Source organism: Kogia breviceps, chromosome 10 (assembly GCF_026419965.1).
Source record: "Kogia breviceps isolate mKogBre1 chromosome 10, mKogBre1 haplotype 1, whole genome shotgun sequence".
Classification (NCBI taxonomy): domain Eukaryota; kingdom Metazoa; phylum Chordata; class Mammalia; order Artiodactyla; family Physeteridae; genus Kogia; species Kogia breviceps.
In genome coordinates this window covers 42663735-42690944 of record NC_081319.1, presented here as the reverse complement: position 1 = coordinate 42690944, position 27210 = coordinate 42663735, and the positions used below count along the sequence as shown (strand labels likewise).

Below are 27210 nucleotides of genomic sequence, written 5' to 3'. Positions count from 1 at the left end.
TGTTCAAGGGAAGATTCATCTCCGTTAGGATATTAAGTGGAGGAAGGCCTGTCAAGAATAACGTGCCAAGATCAGATTTATATTTTAAAAAACACTTTCCTAGCAGTTTGGCATTTTACACTTGGTAAGAAAAATTCACTGATGCTGCTCCAAGAGAATACCCCTGTGGTTTGAAGCCAGTGTGCTCCGTGAGCACCGGCTATTCCTGAGTCTGAGAGGGAAGGCGTGGAGAGAGCAGAAACAGGCCGTCACCAAAATGGCACTCCGTCTAAACCAGCTCCGTTTCCTGAACAGAACTTCATTGCTAGGCTTGGTGGCTGATTGCATTTCTGGCAGTTATCCATTGTTTCTAACAATGAGTCAAACCAGGTTGAGGACGATGTAAAAACAGCTCCAAAATATAGGTCCCAAACCTACCTGCCTTCTTTCCACTTGGGCAAGTTATTATTCTGACTTGGCCTTGGCTTCCCCGTCTGAACAGTGGGGTCAGTGGTACCTGCGTGATCAGTGCACTCAACCCAGTGTCTGTCCATCTGTTCACAGAGGTGCTCATGCGGTGGCTGATGAGATGTAGTTGCTATCAGTCTAGCCCGAGCTGGCTGTCTGGAATGACCCTTGGTTTCTACAGAAATGGTGAATTTCCCTGAGGGGGTGGGACTCCCATTTGTTTAAGCCTTCGCCACTTTTCTGCTGGGAAGCAAAGAGGGAACAATGTGAATTTTCGTGCTTTTATTAAAAGTTAGTTTTCCTTTTAGACTTGCATGTCAGGAACAGAATCTATTGTCTGATATGGCAGAGCTGTTTTAATCTGAGCCATGTGGCTGGTGAACAGCCCAAGAACAGGGGCCTCAGGTAATCTTCAGGGCTGAGAGAGGCCCAGTCTTCAAGGGGTGGGTTTTGAGTCCACTGTCTTTGACAGTGGGTGATTCTCTCTGGGGTTTCAGCCAGAGGTGGGAGCTTCCTGGCTTTGTCTGAGCAGCAGGGAGTCAGCAGCAAAGGAAGAAGACACGGAGCCACTTGGGGAGCCAAATAGTTCCCTGCAAAGCTGTGCCACGGTTGCCCTGCGTCCCAGGAACCTGAATTCTGCCCACTTTTCCAGCACGTGTAGGACTCCAACACCTTACCCTCATTCACAGGGACAACCACACAGTTCTAGATTGATTTGCTGTCTTTGGGGGCAATTGGAATTTGGGAAGATAAGATAAAATTACGTTATTTTCGGTCTTGTTTACTGCTGTGTTACCAGCAATGGCAGAAGCACTTGAGCACAGGGGAGAGGCTGTGTTTGTTGATTGGACAAATTTGCCTGTTTGCTAATAGCTCTGACTAGCCCCATTTATTTAGTACTTTCCACGTGCCAGGTGTTTTACACACATCATCTCCACTCTTTTCAACAATCCTATGGATGTGATACCTATTTTACAGTGAAAAAACTGAGGCTCAAAGAGCATGAATAACCTACCTGAGGCCCCACAGCAACTGGTGGCAAAACCAGAATATCAGTCTAGTCTCCACTGACTCAAAAGTTTGTGCTTTTCAAAGAACTAGTTGTGTCTTGTCTTATTGAGGTTGGGTTCCAAAGTCTGTGCATAAGTTAAAAGAATATATGGTGTAATTCTAATTTTACTTTGATAAAAACTTTTGGTCGAGTTTCTTTTTAAAGGTATATATATAACCAACATATTATAATAGCATTAGACAAAGATTGGAAAACAGTGGAGGAAACCATTAGAATCCCGGCTACGTGACTCTTTGCTTCTCTGCATCTGCATCATTATTCTTTTCTGCAATCTTTGTATTCTCTAAATGTGCAACTAATACTCTGAAAAAAAAAAAAAAAAAAAGGAACTTGAAGTCCCACTACCTTTTACAGCCATTATCACTTTGTGTTCTTTCCTTCAGCCCAGACGGGATCTGGGGTCCAGCCAGGAGCATAGGGCACTCAACATGCAGTTGCTGACTGAGTGAGTCGGCCTGCTGGTTAAGAATTCTGCCCAAGCTACAGGCGGAGACCTGTTGGTTAAGTTGTATGGCTCCTGGTCCCTTCTCTGATCCATCTCCTACCACTTTCCCTTTCCCTCACCAGCTCTGTTCCAGGCATACTGCCTTCCTTGCTATTCCTGGAACACAGCAAGCGAATCCAGACTCAGAGTCTTTGCCCATGCTGTTTCCTCTGCCTAGGATGCCATTCTTTCTGATAGCTATCTTGCTTGCTCCCTCCCTTCCCACAGATCTCTGCTAAGATGTCAGCTTCCCCAGAGAGGCCTTTCCGGACCATTCCTGTAAAACAGCACCCATTCCCAGCATCCCCATCCCTCTCCATCCTCTTGTGCATTGTTCCGTGTCTTCCTGGTACTTATAGTCAGCCGTCACACCGTAGGTTTTTCTTCTTTGTTTAATGTCTTTCCCTTCTTTGGAATGCTTGCTGCCTCAAAGCAGGGCTTTATCTGTTTTGTTCAATGGAACAGTGCGTGGCATATAGTATGGGTTCAATAACTAGCTGATGAATGAGTGAATGAATTTAATAGACTGGGCCAACCCAGCAGGCAGGATGTCGGGGAGTGGTTAGGGAATTGAGATGGACAGAGCCACGCCAGTTCCACAGCAGCAAGACTCATGTAGCCCCTACCAGCCTGCAGCCCAGGAGCCGCCCACCTGGCCCTGCCCTGCCCTGCCTGGGACTGGTGGAGGAGCCAGGTCCCATGGGGAACCACCTGGCGGGGCAGAGTTTGGCCTGGAAGGCTGAATTGATCTCACAAACCCTGACACCCAGCAGCACTGAGGGACATAAGTCAGAGCAAGCTGAATGACTAGGAAGAACATCCCAGATGAGCCCAGACTTCCCTTCTATCTAAGGAAGAAAGGCAAACGAGACTCCTTCCATCTCCTCAAGTCCTATCATTTTTATCAAACGAATGGAAGACTTTGATAAATCTCTGTTTTGTCTATAAAATACAAATAGCAAGTTTTTCTACATGGACTGTATTGTTAGAAAACAATTATGAGGACTTCAAAGAAAATAATTAGTAATGATGCCCAGTTGTTTCATTCTTTTCATTTCCTGTGTCCTTCCCCGGTGTTAGCTAATTTTTCCTTATGCTGCCTACTGAAGTTATAATTAACAAAAAGATCTCTCTGGGTTATTTGAATTCCTTTCATCTAACGACCTCAGAGTGCCACAGGTACAGTAATTCGTTAGATATGATTACCACACGCTGTAGACTGAGAAGTAAGCAAGAACCACAAAAGAATCGTAAAAATAGGACAGAGGAAAGAGGGGCTTAGAAACCAGTGGTTCAGCTATACCAGAGTCACTGGTGAAGGTTGTGGTAGTTGGGTTGGCATGTGTTTGGGCTGGGGGGGGAGTGGTACTAGGAAATAGGGGAAGAATTCTTTTCATTCCAGTCTCCCTGCGAAATCCCATTCCTCAGATGGGAAACTTGACTGATTGCAGAAGCAGCTGAAGAGGTGAACGTTTGTACCAGGCACTGGGGGAGGGCTGGGGGCCCCCAGTGTTCAGGTGATTAGAGCCTGACCAGTCCTGTGCCCTCTGCTTCCAGGCTGCTTCATGACCTCACCAGGTGGCTCAGCCAGATCTCCAGGGTGTGGATGTTTATCCTTCCTGATCACTGTGGTCAGAAGGGAGATTTCCCTCCAAACACTTCTGGCAGCAATTATAGCCCACACAATTCATTTGGCAATTAATCGTGGGCTGCCTTGGGACAAGGCTGCCGTGGCCAGCTCAAGCTGTTACTAAGACAATTCAGTCTGATGCATTCGTTGTTTGCTTGTGGATATCCTCTGTGCATGGTGGGCAGGGCCACTGCTGGTATTTCTTTTCTATCCAGAGACCCAGACATCATGCTGGGCTTCTGGCAAGATTTCAACGAAGACTTTTTGAGGCAATTAGAAGCTTGTGCTGTTATAGGAAGATGGAGAGTATCTAAGAGAGAACTGTGAGGCAGAAAATGGTGCCCGGGTGATAACATATGTGAAAGAATTTGAAGGGGAGAGAAATCCTGCCAAGTGAGACCCTCTTTGGGGTTTGGCCTAGCATTGGTACCTTCACCACATGATAACTGTCCCTTGACAGACACTTACTGTGCTCCAGCCACTGTGTCTAGCACGTGAAATGCATCCCCACCGTAGTCTCCTGAGGAAGAGATTACTGTGACCATTTTACAGATGAGGTAAACCGAGGCTCGAGAGATTAAGTCACTTATACAAAATCACAGTGGTGGAACCAAAATCCAAACCTTATCTGACAACTGTGTTCTTAATCACAGCCCTGCTAGATGGTCTCCGCTGTCACTGACAACCTTGTGAGTTGGAAGTTATTGTCCTGTTTTAATGATGAGGAAGCAGGTGCAGGATGTCTGGGCAGCTGGCAAAGGATGGGTCATCTGCATCTCTTCAGCATTCCAATTATATCTAGCCTACACTCAGTCCCAGTTCATAAATTCCACCAATACTGAAATTCTGGAGGATGTTTTCCCAATCTGGTGCATTCTTATGGATGGAGCCGTGGATTCCCCATGCCTGTTGCTCTGCCTCCAGGGCCATCAGGGCTCCTGGTACTCAATAAGTGCTGGTCAGGAACCTGGGATTCAGCAGGGACTGCTCAGCTGGGCAGACATCCAGCCTGGAGCTCCTGAGATACCTGAGAGCCTTCAGGTATGACGCTGATGGATTCTAAGATAATGTATTCACAAGTTACTGGGCGAAATATTCAAGAGGTATTGACTAAACCCCATTGATGGGGATAGCAGAATAGTTTCTGTGAAAAAATTGCCATTAAACACTTATTTCTAGGGTGAGCATCTGTCAGGCAAACTGACTGAAACTATCTTTTAAAAACTTTTTTTTTTTTTTGTAATATAGTGATGTGCATTTCTAAAACTTTGGTGCTGCTTAAAGTAATTTCTTTTTGAAAGACAACCCTTAAAGCAATGATATTTTGTTGTTCTTGTATCCACCTTATAAAAAATTAAAATGTCATTTAACATTTATAAATGTAAATTCTGAGAATTTCAGTATGTCAAACGTGGGAGACAGTGCTGGGTCATCAGAGCCAAGGCAGCTGAATGTTCCCCATCAAGCAGTAACCAGCATCATAAAAATTTACTTCATGCTGCTTCTAAACAGCACCAAACACTCCCTTCAAGTGAAATCGTTGGCGTTCCATTTCCAGAGGTAGGGAGGAGACGGAGGAAGCAAGAGCCCATTTAGAGAGAGCCAGGAACATTGGAACACATTTGTCAAAGTCTTACATGCCTTCTCACCACGCCCCCTTCATGCTGGATCTACTGGCCCCGCATGCAGGGGGACATCTGCCACTTGCTTGGGCATGTCCTGTCACTCAGGGGTCCTGCCTGGCATTGCCTTTGTGTTAAGTTGGCCTCTTGGTCTACCCAGTCTTTCTCTACTAAAGTCCCCAGATTTGGGGATTTGAGAGAGTTGTGACTATGAACATGACCTTCGGAGCTGGGCAGACCCTAGACTGGATGCACTACTTTACTGTGTCTCGGTTTTCTTGTCTGTGAAATGGGCCTAAGAGCTGCTCTCTTCTAAGGGTTAAATGGGACTCTTACTGCAAAACAGCATTCAGTGAGTGTGGCTAGCACTTTGGGTTCCAGAAACATGGGCACGCAGCTCTTCCTCTCTCCTTACACTGCCGTGGAAATGGATGTATTTGCACCTGCAGGGGTTCATCATTGTATGTGGAAAATAAAGAAAGAAGGATGGCTCCTGGCTTAAAAGAAGCTAGTGTACATTCCTGTCTACACGGAGCCATCCCTAGTAATCAAGTACACTTGGATTCCTGTGGCCATGAGAGTTGGAAGGGATCGCAGAGGCCACCTAGTCCAAGCTTCTCGTTTTATAAATGGGGAAACCAAGGCCCAGAGATGGCTGCTGGACTCACCAAAGATCACAGTCTGGTTGGCAGCAAAACCAGGGCTGGAAGCCAAAACCCATGGCCAACTGGCCATTAAACATGGCAACTCTCTAAGTACAGTCTGTTGCAATGCTTTTACAGCTGCACTTTAAAAATGAGGTCCAGTTGCAAAGTGAGAGCAAAGAGCCTTTCTAATTTACTTAGAGGAGAAGAGGAAAATAATGGGCTTTATAATTGCCAGAAGCACACTTCTAACTCTATTTACACGATGGAGGATTGATTGCATGGGCTGAAAGTGTCAGCACACTTGGCAAGCTTCCATTCTGATGCAATTAAGCCTTTCTCCTTCAAGCTCTGCTGAGAACCTGGGTCAGGCCCCAGGAGACCCAGATGTGAGTGGAAGCCCAGGTTGAACAAACCCCACCCTTAAATCGTGAAGGAGTCCACGGGAATAGGCAGAAACTTGGAGCCCACTGTCCAAGTGAGGCCACTGGGGCCATCAGGTCATGCTTCTTCCTGGTACCTGGGTTGTTGGCCAAACTCCTGCAGTCCTTTTCATGGTATGAGAGTCCCCAGGTGATTACCTGCTTGAAGCTATGTACCAGGGTCACCCAGAGCTGGCTGTGCCCTGTCCTCACCATCCAGGCTGTCCCCCTCAATGGCAGTCTTCATTTTGATGGTGCCTCAGTTTGCTTTGCCCTGTGCACTTTGGAGATGTGAGCTGTGAGCCCCTCCATGGAAGAACCCAGTGCTACCCTGGAACTGGGCCTGTGGTTCCAGCCCTGTCCACCCTAGCCCAGCATGTATCACCCTCTCTGGCTGGCTGTTGACTAAGCAATGAAGCACACAGGTGGGAGGGATCAGACTTCTCTTAAAGCCAAACTCCTGTGGAAATCTAATGAGTGAAGCTCAGAGATTTCCCACACTGCCCACTTGCAACTCGCTTTTCAGTGACAGTAATGGAAAGGAAACACATTTGGCTTCCCGTAGGCAGATTGTCTCACAATGTCCCATGCTCCACCAGGGCCCAACCATCTCACTGTCACAGAGACTGATACCTGCAGTCACCTACAGTCCCCTGAGCAGACATCTCCCAGAGGGGACCCATTAGGGTTCTGAACTGACCCCTGTGGCTTACATCTTCCTTAAATCCAGTTCACTTTAGTCTCTTATTCATCAATGATCTGGCATCTTGTTTTAAGCCTCAAAATGGCAGATCACTTTTATCTCGTAGGCTAGCTTGGATTGGCTGGAAGTCATTACCTGAGTGCTGTGTTCAGAAGAATCCTGAGGCTGAATCTTGGCTCAAGGGGGAAATATTGTGATGGACTAACAGTAGCTGCCAGGGTATGAAGGAATACAGATAGTGAATATCTGGTTTTGTCTGCCTGTTTCTTTTTAAAATTTTATTTATTTACTTACTTATTTATGGCTGTTTTGGGTCTTCATTTCTATGCGAGGGCTTTCTCTAGTTGCGGCGAGCGGGGGCCACTCTTCATTGCAGCGCGTGGGCCTCTCACTATCGCGGCCTCTCTTGTTGCAGAGCACAGGCTCCAGATGCGCAGGCTCAATAGTTGTGGCTCACAGGCCCAGTTGCTCCGTGACATGTGGGATCTTCCCAGACCAGGGCTCGAATCCATGTCCCCTGCATGGGCAGGCAGATTCTCAACCACTGCGCCACCAGGGAAGCCCCCTGTCTGCCTGTTTCTTCAGGAAAGGACATCCCTTTCTCTTGAGTATCTGCTGCTCCCTAAATCCATATGGTTTTGGTGGTGCTACCAGTTAGAGTACTTGGCCCCTGGTTTCAGTGATGAACATGTGACCCAGGCCTAGCCAATAATAGTGCCCCAGCCACCTAACCCTAATGATTTGCCCAGGGAGCATGTGGCCCAAGCCAGCCAATCAGAGACCTTCCTTGGGATTTGATACATGAAGCTGGAGGAGAGAAGGCATCTCTTTCCTCTGGCATGTCTGGCTGGGATGAAGGAATACTGGAGTTGTCTGCAGCTCTGCCCACTCCTTCCTCCACCCCCTGCCCATTTCTCCTCTCCCTGCACACAGAAAGCCTGTTTACAGTAGGAAGGAATAACCGATAGCAGTTGCTGAGAGATGCCAGAAGGCTTGTTTTTATCATTTGTGACCCTTGATCTAGCAGGACTTGAAGCCTGCACTGCCGCTGTTCTGACCCGATTGTGAGCTTTAAAGCACAGTTGTGAAACTGGAAGCAGGCTAGAGTTGCGTGTCTGACACATGCAACCAAATACATGCAGCAGCTATCTGTCAGCCCTCTTGTTATCACTCAAGACACCCTCAGCTATAGCACTGCTTTAATCTTACTGGGAAGCCCCTCTACTCCCTTTTCTCACAGCCCCCAGAATGCCATTTCTACTCTTTGAACCCCTCTAATTCTCTCAAAGAAAGAAGACACTTTTTTCTGTCCTTAATCATATTCATAAATGAGCACCACTCCCTCCCCTGCTCAATCTCAGGGGAAATTTCTGTTCTCTATATACTTAGCCTTTGAACCAAATCACTCAACATTTGTGAATCTGTGTTCCAAGGTCATAATCGTGAATAAAGAGAAAGTTTGTAGCTCCAAGACATTTATCATGTTGTTTACGATGGTGAAAAATTGGAAACCAACAAAATGCCCCTCAGTAAGGGGATAGCTAAGAAATAGAGAAATGTTCTCCTTATGAAAGAGTACGCAGCCATGACAATTCTCTTTACAGAGAGTTTTCTGCTGAGTGTGGCATTGAGACCATCATGCAGACTTTAGCTCCTCTCATGGTGTCCAGAGCGTAGAACCCCCAGAACTTTGGTTATTTGCATAACCTTCACCGATGCTTTGTGCAGTTTAGGGAGAGGGCACCGCATAAGGCTTGTGATTCCACTGACAATGTCTTGAGATATTCCCTGTTATGGGGGTCTCACTCTCTCTTCCTTTTTCCCACATAGCACCCAGCCTGTCTTCACTGTCTTCACTCTCCTCCCCACTAGATTTCCTCAGTGAACCTCAGAAGTCCTTCCCTTCAATTGTGAAGAGCAATCCAGTTCTTCCCTGGCTCCTACCTCCCAGTCTATCCCAGGACTCCCCTGACCTGAGCCATGAAGGGAACCAGACCCTTCCTTCTTACAAGGCCATTGAGCCCTAGATTTTGCCACTGTAGCATGTTCTGGAACTTCCCCATCTCTACCAAAATTGGCTTTCCAGACCTTAACTGCTCCTGAATCCCCTGGAGGGCCCACCCTAGTGGTTCTGATGCAGCAGTGCAGTGTGAGGCCTGAGAATCTGCATCTCTAACAAGATCCCTGATGATTTCCAGGTGATGCTCAGGCTGCTGGTCTGGGGACACACTTTGAGAACCACTGACTTGGAGCATTTCTTTTGAACACATAGAATACTCTCCCTAAGAGGAATTTTGTGAACAGTGTTTGCTCCATCTTGTCACATATTATTATAGTACTATTCCTGGAGATAGAAAATGTTACATAAAAATGTTTATGCCAGGGGCATCTGCTTCTCAGTTTCTCCATAGAAGCAGAGAAGGGGATCCCAGACTGCCCATCATCTGGGTTTGCTTAACTAAAGAGATCCAGATCTTTCCATGGTTTGGAAAGATGATTTCCAGCAACTAACCAGGGCAGCTTCCATGGTGTCCAGGCCAGGGAAGATGCCAGGATGGGGGGCAGTGTTGGGAGCAGGGCTGGGCCAGCAGAGGTTGGAGTCCGGCCCCAGAAGCCAGGTCAGGGACCGGTCAACTCACTGGCAGCTCTACTCAATTACCACTGTACCAGGGGCATGTCACAGATGACCAGGGACACAGCTCTCTGCTGCTGGAGGAAGGGGAACCAGGCCAAGTCAGCACGTGAAAATATGAAGTCACCCCGACTCATGGTGGGCACTGACGGAAAAGCTACGGGAGGTGGGGAAGCCCCCGGGCACCTGGTTCTAGTCCTGCCCTGGTGTTGGCTGCTGAGCCTTCCATCTTGAGCATGTCACGTCACCTTCTTCAGTTCCAGTGTCTCACTGGTAAAACGAGGAGCCTGCACCAGATGATGTCCTTGGCTCCTTAAGATTCCACAGTCCAATGTGTCCTCAGGGCTGGCACTTCCCTTCTTCATTGGGTCTGTCTTCCTTTTGTGGGGTAAGGGGGATAAAGGGCCAGCTCGGATGTTGCGAGAACTTGGGCCAGTTAGGACGCCTTGATGCGTGTGGCAGCCTCCTTGGTTATGAGGGGTCGTCAGGCTGTGAGAGGAGACCCAACACCCTGTCTCAGTCCCTGGGGTGCTCCTTTTACTCTGACAAGTGGAAGCAGCATGTTGGGGAGCACAGCTGAGGAGATGGGTCGCATACTGGGCTTCCAGATGTGGGGAGTGCCCAGCACAGCTGGACCACATTTGCTCCCCACTGGCTGCTGGGATCTGAAGGACAGGAAGAAAAGCATCGATAGCTCTTGCAGGGCCTCTCTGGACAGCAGCCCCGATGGCTTCAAATGGATGTGGATTGTGAAGGGAAGGGAGGCACTCCACTGGGGCAGGGGCACCGAGGACAATATTGTTGTCTGAGTGCAGGAGTGTGGCTCCTCCCTGCAGCCAGCCGTGGGACGTGGCATTGCCCACTAGGGTACTGCTGGGGATTTGCAGGGCATTTATGTTGTTTTCCCAGATTCTATAGTCAGACTGTTCCCAGGACTTGGAGAGCTCTCATCTGCCAACAGGAGCTCCTGGTGGCCTTGCCAGCCTCAGGCAGGGTCCTTCTCTGGCCCGATGGGGCTGCCCCTGTAACTTTGGGACAGACCTAGGCTCAGGGTTTTTCCCCTGCTTTCTCCCTTCCGGTGTCCCTCTTTCCAGGTGCCTGGGGATTCTCTTAGCTGACAGCCAGCTGAGCACTTCACACTTCCGTTGAAAAGTCACCACAATAATTACCAGATCATTAACAAGGGATTTTGAAAAGGCACTTCAAAGCGGCTCTCCCAGAATTGCTAAGACAGGTGTAACAGTCTATCTGGGCAGATAAGAATGGTTTAAAGGGGTGTTGGGGACTGAGGGTAAGGCGTTAATTAAACTGGGCTGAGCAGTGGCAGGAGGGGGTAACCTTCTAACCCGAGCATGGTAACAACCCAGGCAATGGTGAGGAGGCCTGACAGTTTTAGACGAAACACAAAACGTACAAACTTTGTTTCTCTTCTTACACTTTAATACGGAATTTGACATAAATCCTAGGTCTTCCTTAGAACGCCTGGTACCTGTTCCGACAAGGTTCATGTACAAGAAACATAAACTTTCCTGCACCACAGGCTTCGTTATTAATTTTACTCATTACAGTTAATGAAAAATCAGATGTCCAAATGGCTGGGGACGAGGTGGGCAGATAAGCTCTCCTTATATCAAAAGTCCCACGGGAAGGAAGATAAATGGTTATGTCTCAAATAGGTGGACGATTAGGTATGCCTGCTTAAGCTACCCCCTTTGCTGAAACTTTAGATCAAGTTGTTGCCTCCTGACAAATCTGCATAGTTTGGTTGGAGATACAACCCTTCCCTACCTGGGAACCTTGTTTCCAGAGATCCTTGCCCAATTGCAAGTGATATCCGGGTGGCAACAGACTCAAGTACAGATCATCATCTTTCTGTGATGGTCCAAGTCAGTGGGTTTCAGCCCTGGCTGCGTATCAAAATCCTAGTAACACAGGCGTTGGGACTCACACAAGACATGTGGAATCAAAATCCCTGGGGCTGAAAACCTGGCATCCATATTTTTAAACACTTCTCAAGGTGATTCTTGTGTGATTTTTAGAGTACTGGTGTTTGGGAACTAACTACAGGAGCTGAAAATACTTTTTGTGACTTTTTTTTTTCTTTTTTCTTTTCCTTTTCATATTCAAAGCTACTTTAACTGCTTTAAAATGTCACCTGAGGGTCTTCATCCTCCTTGAGAGGGCTGATTTGCATGAAGTATTTTCTAGATGCCAGGCAGAAAATGTAAGCTAAGCATAGGAGTGTTTGGGCTCGTGGTGACCATCTTTAGCATCAGGCAAGCATCTGTCTGGCACCTTGCAGGCTGGCGAGGCAAAGTGTGAAGTTCATGGTATTTCTTATTCGGAGAATAGCAAACTCTACCTAGGACATCATCCTATCTGGGTATGACTTGCTAAAATGCACTTGTGTCCGTTTGTGCACGAGATCATGCGTGCTGTGTGGGCCTAAATGTGCAGGTCCAAACTCCATGCCCCATCCCAGATTCTCTGCCTGACTCTTGGACAGTGAACATGCAGCCTGAGACAGCTGTGGTGGGAAAGGAAGGTCCTGGGTGGTCCCAGAGAGAATGAGGGTGAAGGAAGATGCTGGGTAGACCTGGGGGGACAAGTAGATGGGAGGGGCTGGCTGTCCCCAGAGGGGATGGATGAGAGTGATGGGTGGGGTGCCGAGTGATGGGTGGGGTGCCGTGCTTAGGAGGAAGGTGTCACCAGCTAGATCGGAATCCACAGTTTGGGAGACCCGCTGTAACTAACAGATCAGTCTGCTCCTCCCCAAATCCTTAAATTTGCAGGCATCAACTTGTCATTTTGGATTTTATTAAGTTTTATTAAAATCACCTTGGAAATCTGCCCTATTTATCACAGACAACCTGATGTCTCTGAAACATCTCTGGGCATTCTTGGGGCATTCACATTTCTCCTGCCCGCCTCTGGCCCTGATTCCTGTTGGATTCCCAGTCTCTATTATGTGCTCTTGTTTTCCCCGTAGGATATCACCCCACCTCCCTCAGCCCTGATCTCTCTTAACCCAAAGTCCCACCAGCTCAAAGCTTTGGGAGGACCAACTTCCAGGCCCAGATCAGCAGAGTCCAGCCACATCACAAGGATACCCTTGCCCTTAGCCTGGTCGGGACCCTTTACATTCATGCTGTTCCTTGTGTTATAAAAGCAGAGAGTCCCATTCCTGGCCCATTGCCCCTCTCATCTAGCATCTCCTCACCCCTCAGAGACCTCCGACACCCCACTTGCCAGGGCAACACTGCCAGCTGGGAAGGAAGAGTAGAAAGATGGATTGAGGGAGGCCGAGGGAATGACCCTCCTGTATATCTTAATTTCAGCATTAAAATCAAATAGCCAGAGATCAGATTCTGTAGACAGAAGCCAGTTGCACACAAATTTTGGCAAATCATATGCAAATAACACATGTGACTCTGCCCTGGATTACATCTGCTTAGATGTGTTTTTCAGGAGCAGACAAGGAGAGATCACGGGGAAAGCATGTTTGGGATGTGGGGGCAAAGAAGTAAGAGAGGGAATGGTGGATTCTTAAACCCAACCACATGCCAGGAAATTTTACTTATGTCATTTGCTCAGCTAGCCCTTCTTTTTTTTTTTTTTTTTTTTTTTTGCGGTTCGCGGGCCTCTCACTGTTGTGGCCTCTCCCGTTGCGGAGCACAGGCTACGGACACACAGGCTCAGCGACCATGGCTCATGGGCCCAGCCGCTCCGCAGCATGTGGGATCTTCCCGGACCGGGGCACGAACCCGCGTTCCCTGCGTTGGCAGGCGGACTCTCAACCACTGCGCCACCAGGGAAGCCCCTCAGCTAGCCCTTCTTGAGTGGCTGTTGTGCGCTTTGTATATTGGCCACGTTTTTCCCCATCATTTAAAAGTGGCTGCCATTGCCCCAAACACCATGTCATCACACAGTGAGGGCCAGAAACAGAAAAAGAAAGGGGAAAGATATCCTCACGCCTTTCTCTCTTTCATTTTTCAGAGAAGACAATTGCTTCTCAAAGCTACCCAATAATCTTCCCAAGGCCACATAGCTGGGAATATAGTGGAGCAGTGATTTCAGTGTGGACAGTCTGACTCTAGACTGTCCAACAGAAACATAATGCAAGCCACATATGCAATTTTAATCTTTTAGTAGCTACATTTAAAAAGTAAAAAGTAGATGAAATTAATATATCTTATTTAACCCAATGTATCTGGAAGATTAGTTCAACATGTCAACAGAAAAATTACTAATGATATGTTTTACATTTTTTATACTAAGTCTTTGAAATCCAGTATATCTTTTATACTTAGAGTACATCTCAATTCAGTCACCATATTTTCACTGGAAATACCTGATCTGTGTTTTATATTTCATAAAATTTATGTAGATACACATACTCAGGTTGTTCCAAATAGACTTAAAGTTTCCCAGTTATTGAATCAAGTAGTGGTTTTTACATTCACATTTAAATTAATTAAAGTTAAATAAAATTACAAATTTGGTTTCTCAGTGTTTCTAGCCACAGTTCAAGTGCTCAGAAGCCACATGTGCGGTGGCTACTGTATTGAATAGCATCGTTCTAGAGTCTGCACACTTAAGCTCATTTTGATCAAACTCCCTGTACCTAGGTACATAGTGATGTGTTAGTAAGTGTCCACCTATATTTAAGTGATGCACAAACTCTCCAGCTAGAAGACAGGAGACCTGCCTTGTTTTCTTGCCCTGGTTCCAATCAGCTGTGTGACCTCAGGCAAGTTACTTTATTTCTCTGGCCTCTGTTTACTCATTTGTTAATGAGGTGGCTTCTCTCAGATGTCTCTTTGAGCTCTCAAATTATGTGTTTTTTGTCTTTTCTAAAAGAGAAAGGAATGAAGTCATTATTAAAGCCATGGGCACCAGGGTGCGGGAGCGCGCGCGCACACACACACACACACACACACACACACACACACACACACACACACTCTTCTCCAAGTAATATATACAATCCATGTTGCCAGTCTCCAGCATCTGCTGAAATGCTGTGGGCAAGCATGGCTCCCAGGGTGTTCTCTTCCTCCCCTCCAGCACTGAGGGACTTCCTCCAGAATGCCCATGATAGGGCTTCCCTGGTGGCGCAGTGGTTGAGAGTCCGCCTGCTGATGCAGGGGACGCGGGTTCGTGCCCCCGGTCCGGGAGGATCCCACATGCCGCGGAGTGGCTGGACCCTTGAGCCATGGCTGCTGAGCCTGCGCTCCACAACGGGAGAGGCCACAACAGTGAGAGGCCCGCGTACGGCAAAAAAAAAAAAAAAAAAAAAAAAGTTAAAAAAAAAAAGAATGCCCATGATAAAGAAACATTGAGGCATTGTCTGGCCTCCAAATTCCAGGAAATATTGCTAGTTTGTTCCCTTTTATACACTACTTTTTAAGGAAGAAAAATCCTATACATGGACAGAATCCTGTTTTGGTTTCTGCAATGATTTTGAGTCACTGGCTTCCTGGAACAGGCTGTATTCTTTTAATATATATAAAAGAAAGGGTCTTGGATCTCCCATACTCCCCTTTGTTACAGTTTGTATTGTGTGCACCTGACTAGTCAGAATGGGCCTTTGGGTTTATAGGAGAGCATAAAAGCTCGACTATATTTTAGGTACAGAGTCATGAAAGGATGATCAGGGGATTCGAGTCAAACCAGAGTGTAACTACTGAGTCTGAAGGCCCAGCAATCCACATAATAATTGGATTTGACCAGAACTTGCCTTCCAAATAGAGGACATGGATATGCCAGGGGGATAAAACTTAACAGCCCTGTAGGAACGTCGCAGTTCTGAAAAATAATTGCCCCAGACTGGTGACATTTTACTACTTAGAGTCTCATTTCTTTGGGTCTTGTAAGGTGGGCAAAGTGGAACTAGCCTCCTCACCCCAAAATGAAAGATTCTAGTCTGGGTTTGAATTTGGGAGAAGAGAATAATAAACTGAATGAGAGAAGAGGGCAGGAGGGGGCAGGAGGAACTAAAACGACACTAAAGAAAGATGCTAAAAGTTGTCAGCCGTTTTATGTGAAGCTAATGCCATACTGGAGTTTATACAGACCAGCAAAGACATAAAAAATCTGTCACCAGTTTATTCTCTGCTTAAAGAAAGACAGGCTAAAAAGAATCAGGAGTGTGGGGTTAGTGTGAGAATCGGAAGGAAGGTTATAACTCATTTATTTGTTCATCTTTTCATCCATTCATTGTGGTAGGTAACTTTGAAAGATGGTCACCATCAATTCTTGCCACTCCATTCGTCATGTCCTTCCATCAAGAGCTGAGTTTGTTTTCCCCTCCAGGTGATTCTGGGCTGGGCTGTGACTTGCTCTGACCAATGGAAAGTGCTGGAAGTGATGCTATGCCCTTGGGAGGCTGTGCTGTGCCATAAAGGAGCTCAGGCTAGATTACTGGCTGATGAGAGACCACACAAAGAGGGAGAGGCCAGGAGGAGGAACCTGAGGTGCCAGAGGTGAATGAAGCCTTCCCACCCAGCCCACCTACTGTTGGAATGCAGGTGAGTGACCTCAGTCAATGCCATATGGAGTGGAAAAATGGCCCAGCTTTGAACACTGCCCAAATTCATCACCAACAGAGTCATGAAATTGTGGTTTTAAGCCACTATGTTTTGGGATAGTTTGTCATCCAGCCATAGATAACTGAATATATATGTTTTGGGCAGCTGTATTTAAGGGGTTCCTTTTTTTAGTTTTCTAAAATAGATTTTTGATCATAAATATGAGTTGAAATTTGTTAAATGATTTTTTCTGCCTCTATTAAAATGGTCATGTGGTTACTTTTCTCCTTTAATCCATTAACCTTTCATTTGCTCTGCATTGTTGGTAGTTTTTGTGTGTGTGTGTGTGTGTGTGTGTGTGTGTGGTTTTTTTTTGTTTTTTTTGGTTTTTTTTTTTGTGGTACGCGGGCCTCTCACTGTTGTGGCCTCTCCTGTTGCGGAGCATAGGCTCCGGACGCGCAGGCTGACTCTCAACCACTGCGCCACCAGGGAAGCCCTGTTGGTAGTTTTTTAGCAGAGGTATTGCACATCATCTTTCATTAAATTTATCCTAAATATTGTTATGTTTTTTGATGTTGTTATAAATGGTACCTTAAAAAATTTTATGTTCTAATTGTTTGTGGCAGTATAAAAATAACACTGATTTTTCTATATATTAACATTGTATTCTGTGACTTTGCTAAACTCATTTATTAGTTTTAGTAATTTTTAAAAAGAGTCCTTAGGATTTTCTATATACATAATCATATTGTCTACAAATAGAGATGGTTTTACTTCTTCCTGTCCCATACTTCTACTTTTTATTTATTTTTCTTGCTTTATTGAACTTGCTATGACCTCTAGGACTATGGTGAATAGAAATGTAGAGAGTGAACATCCTTGCCTTATTCCTGTTCTTAGGGGGAAAGCACTCACTCTTTCATCTTTAAGTATGATGTTATCTTTAGGTTTTACATAGATGTCTTTTATCAGGTTGAGAAAGTTGTTTCCTATTAATAATTTGCTGAAAATTTTTATTATGAATGGATGTTGAATTTTGTTAAACACTTTTTCTTCATAAATGAAATGATCACATTTCCTGTCCTTTATTCTGATTTTTTAATGGGTTGAACTACAATGTGGTTTGCAGCCTCTAACATGGTCCCCAGTAATCCCCTTCTCCTGATATTCATGCGTTTGTGTAATTCCCTCTACTTGAGAATGACCTGGACTTAGTGGCTCACTTACAATGAACGTAATACAGTAGAAGTGGTGGCTTGTCACTTTTGAGATTAGGTTATAAAAAGACTGTGGCTTCCATCATGGGTGGCTTCCCTCACTCACTTGCTCCGAGGAAAACCAGCTGCCATGTTGTGAGGCACCCTCTGGAGAGAGAGGTCCACATGGCATGGAACAGAGGAAAACCTTTGGCCATTAGCCAGAGAAGAACTGAGGGCTTCAGTCCCAACAGCCCATAAGGAACTGAATCTTGCCAAGAACCATATGAGTCATCATGAAGCAGATCCTCCCTCAGTCAAGTCTTCAGATGAGATGACTATCCAGGCTGACCCCTTGACTACAGCCTCATGAGAGACCCTGTACCTGAAAACCCAGTTAAATAGCACCAGGAATCCTCACCCACAGAAACAGTGAGATAATAAATGTTCATTGCTTTAGTATGCTGCATTTTGGGAGTGATTTCTTTATGCAGCGATAGATAACTAATATATACATTGATTACTTTTTGAAGGTAAAATAAGTCTTGCATTCTTGGAATAAACCTCACTTCGTCATGAAACATTATCCTCTTAAACATTGTTAAATTTGATTTACTAATATTTTGTTAAGGATTTCTGTGTCTAGGTTCATAGGGATATTGGTCTGTGTTTCTTTTGTAATGTGTTTGTCAGGTTTTGATATTAGAGATATGCTAGCCTCATAAAATGAAATCCCTCCTCCTCTGTTTTTTGAAAGAGGTTATATGATGTTCATATTATTTCTTCCTTAAATTTTTGATAGGATTCACCAGTGAGCCTGGAGTGTTCTTGTAATGAACTTTTTTTTTCTTAATTATAAATTCAGTTGTCTTACAGATATAGGACTGTTCAGATTTTGTTTCTTCTTAGGTCGCTTTTTCCCCTTCTCCAGCTTTAAATATTGAAAGAAAAAATGTACAGGTTGATTATCAAAAGAAAGGCAATTATGTTGTAACAAGAACTCCTAAGGCTGCTTTGCATAGCAGGATTGTACAACATAAAAGGAACACGTTGCCTGGAAATGCATTGATGGTGGGAAAAGACAGCATGGATGAGAGTTATGTTGGAGCAGAAGAGTGAAAAAGTATTAGGAGTTTTAGGTGTTAGCAAGTAGAGAGCAGGAGACTTTAATGAGTTGCTATGGCCTAAATCAGATTGCCTGATATCTCTGAAAGAAACATGCCTTAAGATTAAAATTCTTGTCTGCACAAGCTTAAGAATAACACCCGTTTGGGACAACAATATGGATGCTTGGAACACACGAGAGGAGGGATATTCAAAGCTTTGTGAGCATCACTTTTCCATTGCTTTGATGTCACTGAACTTCATTAAAATAACGTGTACTTTGTTACCATTGCTTAGTAACAAATTATGCCAAAACTCTGTGGCATGCAACAACCATTTATTATTATGCTCGTGGATTCTTTGGGTCAGGAATTTGAACAAGACATAGTAGGAACAGGGGTTGTCTCTGCTCCGTGCTGTCTTAAAGCCCCAGCTCTCTTTTTTTTCTCTACCCACTATGCCTTCCAGGCCCAGTCATCTGAAAGTCTTTTACTTTCCTTAACACACTCTGCATTTTCTCTTACTGAGGTCTTTCCTCCATACATGCTCTTCCCAGCACAGAGTGCTCTTCTCATATCTCCTTGTCCAATTAATTCCCAGTCTCCTTTGGGGACCACTTAGATGCCACCTCCTGTGACCCTCTGCACCTGCTTTAAGTGCCCTTCCTCCAGGCTCCCATAATCCTCTGTACTTCCACATTGTAAAGCTCATCACACATTATTTATTTCCTGATTCTAATGTCCAACTCCTCAACCAGGATGCTAGCTCCATGAAGCCAGAGACAGCCTCTATGCTGTTCAAGTTCTTTCCCTACCAGGCAGCACAAGGCTGGATATTTACTTGTTGACTGCATTAATGGGCAAGGCAGGTATTGTTGTTCCCATTCACAGAAGTGAAAACATGGGGGGTAGAGTAAGAACCAGGCCCAGTCATGGTCAGTTCATGACATAGCTGAGTCTAAGTGCAGGCCACACCACCACCCAACACTTTCGTGCAGCCTGGAAACAGAAAATTTGCAACAAGCCCCTGCAGCTTTGGCCCTTGATACTCTACCAGGTGTGCCCACTGTCTTTCCAGCCTGGACATGCCAGGCAGCTGAGTCCATGGAGGGAAAGGTCCTGGTTATTAACTTATTTTTATTCATTTGCTTGTGAACTACCCAGTGGGAAATGGTGCTTTTGACTTGCCTTGGTAAGACACAGCCAGAGAGATGCAAGTTCTATTCCCATGATTAAGACTTCCCTGGTGGCGCAGTGGTTGAGAGTCCACCTGCCAATGCAGGGGACACGGGTTCGTGCCCCAGTCTGGGAAGATCCCACATGCTGCAGAGCTACTGGGCCTGTGAGCCATGGCCGCTGGGCCTGTGCGTTCAGCGCCTGTGCTCTGCAACGGGAGAGACCACAACAGTGAGAGGCCCGTGTACCGCAAAAGAAAAAAAAAAAAAAAAAAAGACTTCTCCACAACTAAAATATTGATCTTAATTAAGAAATAATCCCGGGCTTCCCTGGTGGCGCAGTGGTTAAGAATCCACCTGCCAATGCAGGGGACATGGGTTCGAGCCCTGGTCCGGGAAGATCCCACGTGCCGGCGGATCAACTAAGCCTGTGTGCCACAACTACTGAGCCTGCGCTCTAGAGCCCGCGAGCCACAACTGCTGAAGCCCGTGAGCCACAACTACTGAAGCCCGTGAGCCACAACTACTGAAGCCCACACGCCTAGAGCCTGAGCTCCGCAACAAGAGAAGACATGACAATGAGAAGCCTGCACACAGCAACGAAGACCCAACACAGCCAAAAAAAATAAAAACAAACAAATAAATTAATTTTTTTTAAAAAAGAAATAATGCATAAGGAGGATGCTGGGAACAGTGGCAATAGGCTATGGAGACAATAGGCTTTTGTGAGAAGATGGAAGTTCCATCCGCTCTCATTGCCAGTGTTTTTCTTTCCCACTTAGAATAGTGACAAATAGTTTTCTTTTTCTTTTTTCCATTTGGGAGAAAAGTACCCCCAAATTACTTAACTCAGGGGAAATACAAGCCCCAAAGCCAGACAACTAGGTCACCCTGTCTCTTAGCAGCTGCTACTAATGGGTGTAGAATCAATACCATCGAACCCCCAGACTTCCCAGAGCAGACACTTCCAAATGCCCAGCTCTGAGGCAGGAGGAACTAAGAGGTGAGGCAGGGCTGGACCAGCCAGAGATGGGCCCGTGAGATGGTAACCAAGCAACAGGTCCACACTCTGAACCAGAGCAACCAAGAGTATGTGGCTGGATGGCAAGAATTCAAGACTACGGCATTTCAAGGCAGGGTAAGAGAGGTCCCAAGGCAGAGAGCTCGGGAGCTAGATAAACAGGAGGAAAGAGCACCTGGTTACCAGAGGTAAGAAAGCCAGACAGTCATGGGAATTTCTGCATTCTGTGGCAATGACAACAACGAAAAAACCTTGATACAGAAGCCAGACCTCAGCCCACGGAGGAGCTTCCCATACACTTCCTTTTAAGGATGAAACCATTTTAATAATAAATAACACACAGGAACACTTAACAAAAGAGCTATACAAGTGTCCACTAAGCATATGTAAAAGGTCTCCAATGTTTTAGTCATCAGGGAAATAACAACTGAAACCACGGGGAAAAACCATTTCATGCCACTAGGATGGCCAACCTCAGAATGACACCACCTCTTGGTGAGGATGTGGAACAACTGCCTGTAGGAATGCAAAATAGTATAACCACTTTGGAAACTTGTTTGACAAGTTCTTGTAAAGTTAAACAAATATACATCTACCGTTTGACTCCATAGTTTCATTCTTACTATTCTTACCCAAGAAAATGAAAACACACGTCCACAAGACAATTTGTATATGAATGTTCATAAGCAACTTTTGTTATAAATAGCTTCAAACTGAAAACAACCCAAATGCCTATCAGATTGAGAATGATGAAAATGATCATTCCAGGATGATGAAACAGGATGTTCCATATCTTGCTTGCGGTGGTGGTTCCAAGGATGTAGGCAGTTGTCAAAACCTATCAAGCTGAACACCTAAGATCATTGCACCTTGCTGTGTGCTAATTATATCTGTTTTTAAAAGAAAAGCCATAGGCAAATTGGAATCTTTAGGTCTAGAATGACAAACACAAAGCTCATATGCTGTTGCTTCTGATTCTGCTCCCATGGCAGACATGATTAATTGATTTCATCATTCTGTGCCCTTGAACTTCAGTGGGGCTTCAGAATACATCACAGTGTAGCTCTTCAAGCAGCCAGTATTAGTCCACCAGTCTGTTAGAGGTCAAAGCCAATGCAACTTATTCTTGCTACTGTGATCTCAACTTGTTTCTCTAGTTTGGTGAGGCCGGGGGAAATTCAAGTTTTCTATGAAAATAATAATCCCATTTCAGAAAAGTTTTAAAGTAACTCAAAATCCCACTCTCCTATTACCGTCACTAATACCATTGAAGTTATTTCCTTCTATTATGTTGTCCTAGGTAGGCTTATTTAACATACAGGTGCAGGTACTGTTTCTCACTATTCTAAGCATTTTTCTAGGACACCTAATAGTTGTCATAACTTCTTATTATTTTTTAAATGGTGGCATAATTCTCTGAGCAGCTGCACTGTCATTTACTGACCCTGCCCCTATGGTGCTCTGTTTTCACTCATTCCGGAAATATAGTTTTGTTGGGTTTATAAATCTAGTTGACAGTTATTTCTATCAGCACTTTGAATACATGATTCCAGTATCTTCTGGCTTCTATATTTGAGAAGTCAGTTATTGATTTTTATATTTTTGTAGATAATCTATCTTTTCTTTCAGGCTTCTTTTTTGTTGTTGTTGTTTGTTTTTTGTTTTTTTTTTCTTTTGCGGTACACGGGCCTCTCACAGTTGTGGCCTCTCCCGTTGCGGAGCACAGGCTCCGGACGCGCAGGCTCAGCGGCCATGGCTCACGGGCCCAGCCGCTCCGCGGCATGTGGGATCTTCCCGGACCGGGGCACGAACCCGCGTTCCCTGCGTTGGCAGGCGGACTCTCAACCACTACGCCACCAGGGAAGCCCCAGGCTTCTTTTAGGATCTTGTGTTTGTCTTTGGCATTCTGTCTTTCCACTATGATGTCTGGATATGGCCTTTTTTAATGTTTATCCCGTTTAGGATTTTGGGGGAACTTTCCAAATATGAGGATTCACATCCTCACCGAATTCTGCAAAAATTCTCAGCTACTATTTCTTTGACTATTGCCTCTTCCCCCATTCTCTCCATTATCTGCTTTTCTAACCCTGATTGAATGTATGTTGAACTTTCTTACTCCATCTTGTCATTTTCTTAACCAAAGTTTTCCATATTTCTGCCTCTCTGAGCTGCATTCTGTGTAAGTTCTTCAGATTTATATTTGAGTTCACTGATTCTTTTTTCAGCTCTTATTTGCTTTTCAACTCTTTCATAGATATTTTAATTTTTATTATAGCCTTCATTTCTAGAAGAAGTCTTTTTGGTTCTTTCGTAGTACATTTGCTGCTCATTTGTATAGTTTCTTGCTTCTTTTAAATTCTCTGTTATTTACATAATCATATTAAAATAATATTTAAAATTTGATAATTCTAATATCTAATCATTGTGAGTAACATTTTTTCCTTGCTATTTCTTACTCATCACAGTGGCTTGTTTATTGCAGCATTTTCTGGTTTTATATTGTGAGCTCATATATGATGGAACTTTGCCTGCAGGAGTTTTATGAGGCCTGGGTTGAAGGTACATGCTTGCCTCTGTCTGGAGTTTTAGGCTCTAAAGACCTGGGTCCCCCTAAATTAAATTCTTACCTTGGGATTTTTTGGTCTATTTCAGTGTATGAATCTATATGAGTGTTGGCCAGTGGCCTTGATATCTCAGGGGAAGCCTTTTTTTTTTCCTCCAACAGAATTGGTCCTAAGTCACTGTTCCTTGTAATCAGCCCTGACAGGCAGTATTTCTTCTACTTCACCCCTTTTCTCAGGGTGTAACCCCCTCTGAGTCCTGGATTGGTGCCAGGTTTTGCTGCTCTGTGTCTATATCACTACTCACATCTAAGGCTTGTTCTCCTTTCCATCCATCCCTCACCCCAATTAGCTTCTATGTGAGGAAATTCTAGGTCTCTTTTCTCTAAAGATGACCTCAGGCTGGGAAGTGCTTTTTGATTTTTATTTACCTTCAAGGGCTGGTATTCCTGCCAATTTTCTAAATCACTGATGATTCCCTTACTTTACTTTCTTGCAGTCTATTTCATTGCTGGAAAGGAGATTGTGTGTGTGTGTGTATCATGTTAAGATATTTTGTTGCTAGAAGATCTCAGGATGCTCAAATTGTTTGCTACTCTTCTTCAGTCATTCTATTCTCTTTACATTGACTTATCTTTGTTCATAATATCTATTCTCTTCTTTCTAATTGCATTAATATCTTTGTCTTTTTCCTTTTGCATTGTCATGATTATAAATTCTTTTATGATAGCAATTTGATTTTGAGCCTTTTATTTCTTACTGTTTGTACATTTTTTAAAAATTTATTTATTTGTTTTTGGCTGTGTTGGGTATTGGTTGCTGTGCGCAGGCTTTCTCTAGTTGCAGCAAGCGGGGGCTACTCTTCATTGCGGAGCGCAGGCTTCTCATTGCAGTGGCTTCTCTTGTTGCGGAGCACGGGCTCTAGGTGAGCAGGCGTCAGTAGTTGTGTCACGTGGGCTCAGTAGTTGTTGCTCGCGGGCTCTAGAGCACAGCCTCAGTAGTCGTGGCGCATTGGCTTAGTTGCTCCGCAGCATGTGGGATCTTCCCGGACCAGGGCTTAAACCCATGTTCCCTGCATTGGCAGGAAGATTCTTAACCACTGCACCACCAGGGAAGTCCCTGTAGTATTTTTATTAATTCTTTTATGATATTGTGTTTGTCCTCGATTTGTTTTCTTAATTCTGAAAGATCTGGTTTAACTGTGGTCTGTTGATTTTATGAACTCACCTTTCAGTTCTTGTTCTGTTGAATTCATGAGAAGAAGCACTCATGTTCTGTTTTTTTTGGTTGTTTTCTTTTAGAATATGTTCTTCACTTATCTTTGGCATGCTTTGTCCTTTTCTTTCCTTTTGTTTATTGGAGTATTTTTTCCTAGTTTGAATGTGGACTGCTATATCCACACAGAGTATGTTCTGTGAGAAATTTCCCTACAAGTATTTCTTGTTCTGTCTACTTTTCTGTAACATGAGAGCGTGGGGTAGGGGTGAGTATTCTCCTAATTCACTGCGGAGTCCTAAAGCCCTTGCTTTCATCTGAGAAAGTACCTCCCTTCTCCTCTCAGTGGCTGTTTCCACTACTCTTACTCTCCCACCCAGCCCCCCACCCAAACACAAGAGGAAAAGAAAATGTCACATTCTCTCCAGAATAGGTCTATAAGTAGAATTCTCAGGATCCTGTTGACTCACCAGAGTTACATGTAGGAGGTAGGCTGTACTCTACCATATTCTGAGTTATTTTTTTCCCCTTTGTCACCACTTCTTGAATTCTTATGTCATTAGGTTATGCCTTTGTCTGGCTCCTACTGGTAAAATTTTCTGGTTTGTTTATTTTTTCTTATTGTTTTTGTCATTTCCTTAGGAGTTAGAGGAAAAAGGCTCTCTGATCCTATTTCACTTTGCCAAATCAGCTCAGACTCATCTGTTTTCTATCTTCCATAATTCTCTCAAACTTCCTGTTAGCTGTAACAGACATTATTGTCTTCCAGCACTTTTATAGTTTCATTCCTTAAACACACACACACAGTCACAGTCACACACACAGCCACACATACTCTGCTTGGGGAGCAGCCATGTACAAAGGACGTGTTTTGACTGAGGTGCCTGTTTACTTAGGGCAGCTCACCAGCTTTTGGCTCATATGGACTTTTCTGTGCCAACTTGAGAAAGGCTTCCTGTGAACTAAGGCAGTACTCTTAAGCAATTACTGCACTTCTGTACCCCACAATTGGCTAATGTCAAGTACACGAGTTAGATTCATCAGGGCTTCTCAAACAGGGAAATGTCAGTTATCGGTGTTCGTGCATGAGGACATTTTTCTGGGGAAAGAGGCCTCAGCTTTCATCAGACAACCTCTCTAAGCCTCCAATTCCTCATCTGTAAAATGGGGATTATAATAAAGGTACCCACTGCAGAGGCTCATTATGAGGATTAAACAATGGAATTCTTATTTAATCTTACTTATTTAAGTAAAGCATTTGCCATAAGGCCTAGAATGTAGTGAGTACTACTATTATTATTCTCAAAGGAGCCCATGTCCCCCAAATTTTAATAACCACTGAAATAGAAGATTTTCCTTCTAGTTTTCTACTGCTATATAACAAAATGCTCTAAAATCTGGTGGATTTTTTTTTTTTTTTTTTTTCGGTACGCGAGCAGGCTCAGCGGCCATGGCTCACGGGCCTAGCCGCTCCGCGGCATGTGGGATCTTCCCGGACCGGGGCACGAACCCGCGACCCCTGCATCGGCAGGCGGACTCTCAACCACTGCGCCACCAGGGAAGCCCAATCTAGTGGATTAAACAACGGTTTCTTATCACTTGCTATTTTGTGGGTTGACTTGGACTCAGCTGAGCAGTTCCCACTTGGGGTCTCTCAAAGAGTTGCCATCAGATGTTGGCTGGAGTCATCAACAGGCTTGACTGGGTTGGCCATCAATCAAGATGGCTCGTCCTCATGGCTGGTAGTTGATTCTGGAGGCTGGCTGAGAGCTCAGCTGTGGCATGCAGAGCGCATGCACGTGGCTTCTCCTTGTGACTTGGGGGCTTCACACAGCATGGGAGCTGGGTCCTAAGGGCAAGAATCCCAAAAGTAAACTACCCAAGAGACCCAGTCATGGAAACCTCAAGGCTCCTTATGACCTAAGAGAGTGAATACTGTGAGATGTGAGTACTGAGAGGCTTGGTTCACTGGTGGAGCGGGGGGGACATTTTGGGGAAACTAGCTACCACAGTTAAAGGTCTCTTCTAGCTCTAATATTCCACAGTTACATTGTCATAAACTGTTCTCTTTTCTCATTTCATGCTTATAAGCAATCTTTTGAAGTCCCATTATAAAGATGAGGAGACACAGGGTAAGTAACTTGGCCAGGGTCCCTTAACTCCAAGTCCAGTACTCTTTGCCCTAGTGGCTTGTAAACACAAACTGGAGTGCTGCCATGTATTGAAACCCTGCCCACGTTCCTAGCATGAGGCTGGGTACCCAGAAGAGGCTGAACTTGTGCTTGTTAATGAAGCAAAGGTCTTTTCTTTGAGAACTCACCAAAAGAAGGAATTGCTCAAGTCTGTTTCCCTGGGGTGGTTCACAGGACTTGAGAACTGCAAACACATTTTCCTTTACTGACTATATGTAAGACAGGCAAAAATCTCTCCTTGAACAGCCCTCTTCGGGAAGAGAAATGTAAACCAGAGCACGCTGCAGCCACTGCCCAGCCTCTGTCCTTTGCCGCAGACCTGGATGGGCATCCATGCTGTGCTGGGATGTTGTGTATCTATGACTGTGTGGTCACAGAGGAGGATCTTGACAGCTGAGCAGGCCCAGAATTAATCTTTTCCACCACCAAAATATAGATCAGCTCCAACCCATCCTGTCTGGGCATGTAGCTGCCCACTCCAAAACAGGCAGCGTCAGTTAAACACCCCTAAAATACCTTTCCCCAGAGGAACTAGTGAGAACAAAGTGACATGGTGGTTGA

General features: G+C 44.9%; 1 protein-coding gene across 4 annotated transcripts in view; it reads left to right on the top strand.

Annotated features, from left to right (window-relative positions):
* The window catches only part of LARS2 (leucyl-tRNA synthetase 2, mitochondrial), a 283460-nt gene that overhangs the window by 667 nt on the left and 255583 nt on the right, over positions 1-27210 (top strand). For all 4 annotated transcript variants that reach the window (XM_067044468.1, XM_067044469.1, XM_067044470.1 and 1 more), the window contains exon 2: positions 15972-16186. The gene's annotated coding sequence lies outside the window, so the exon portion shown is untranslated. The remainder of the gene's footprint in view (positions 1-15971; positions 16187-27210) is intronic.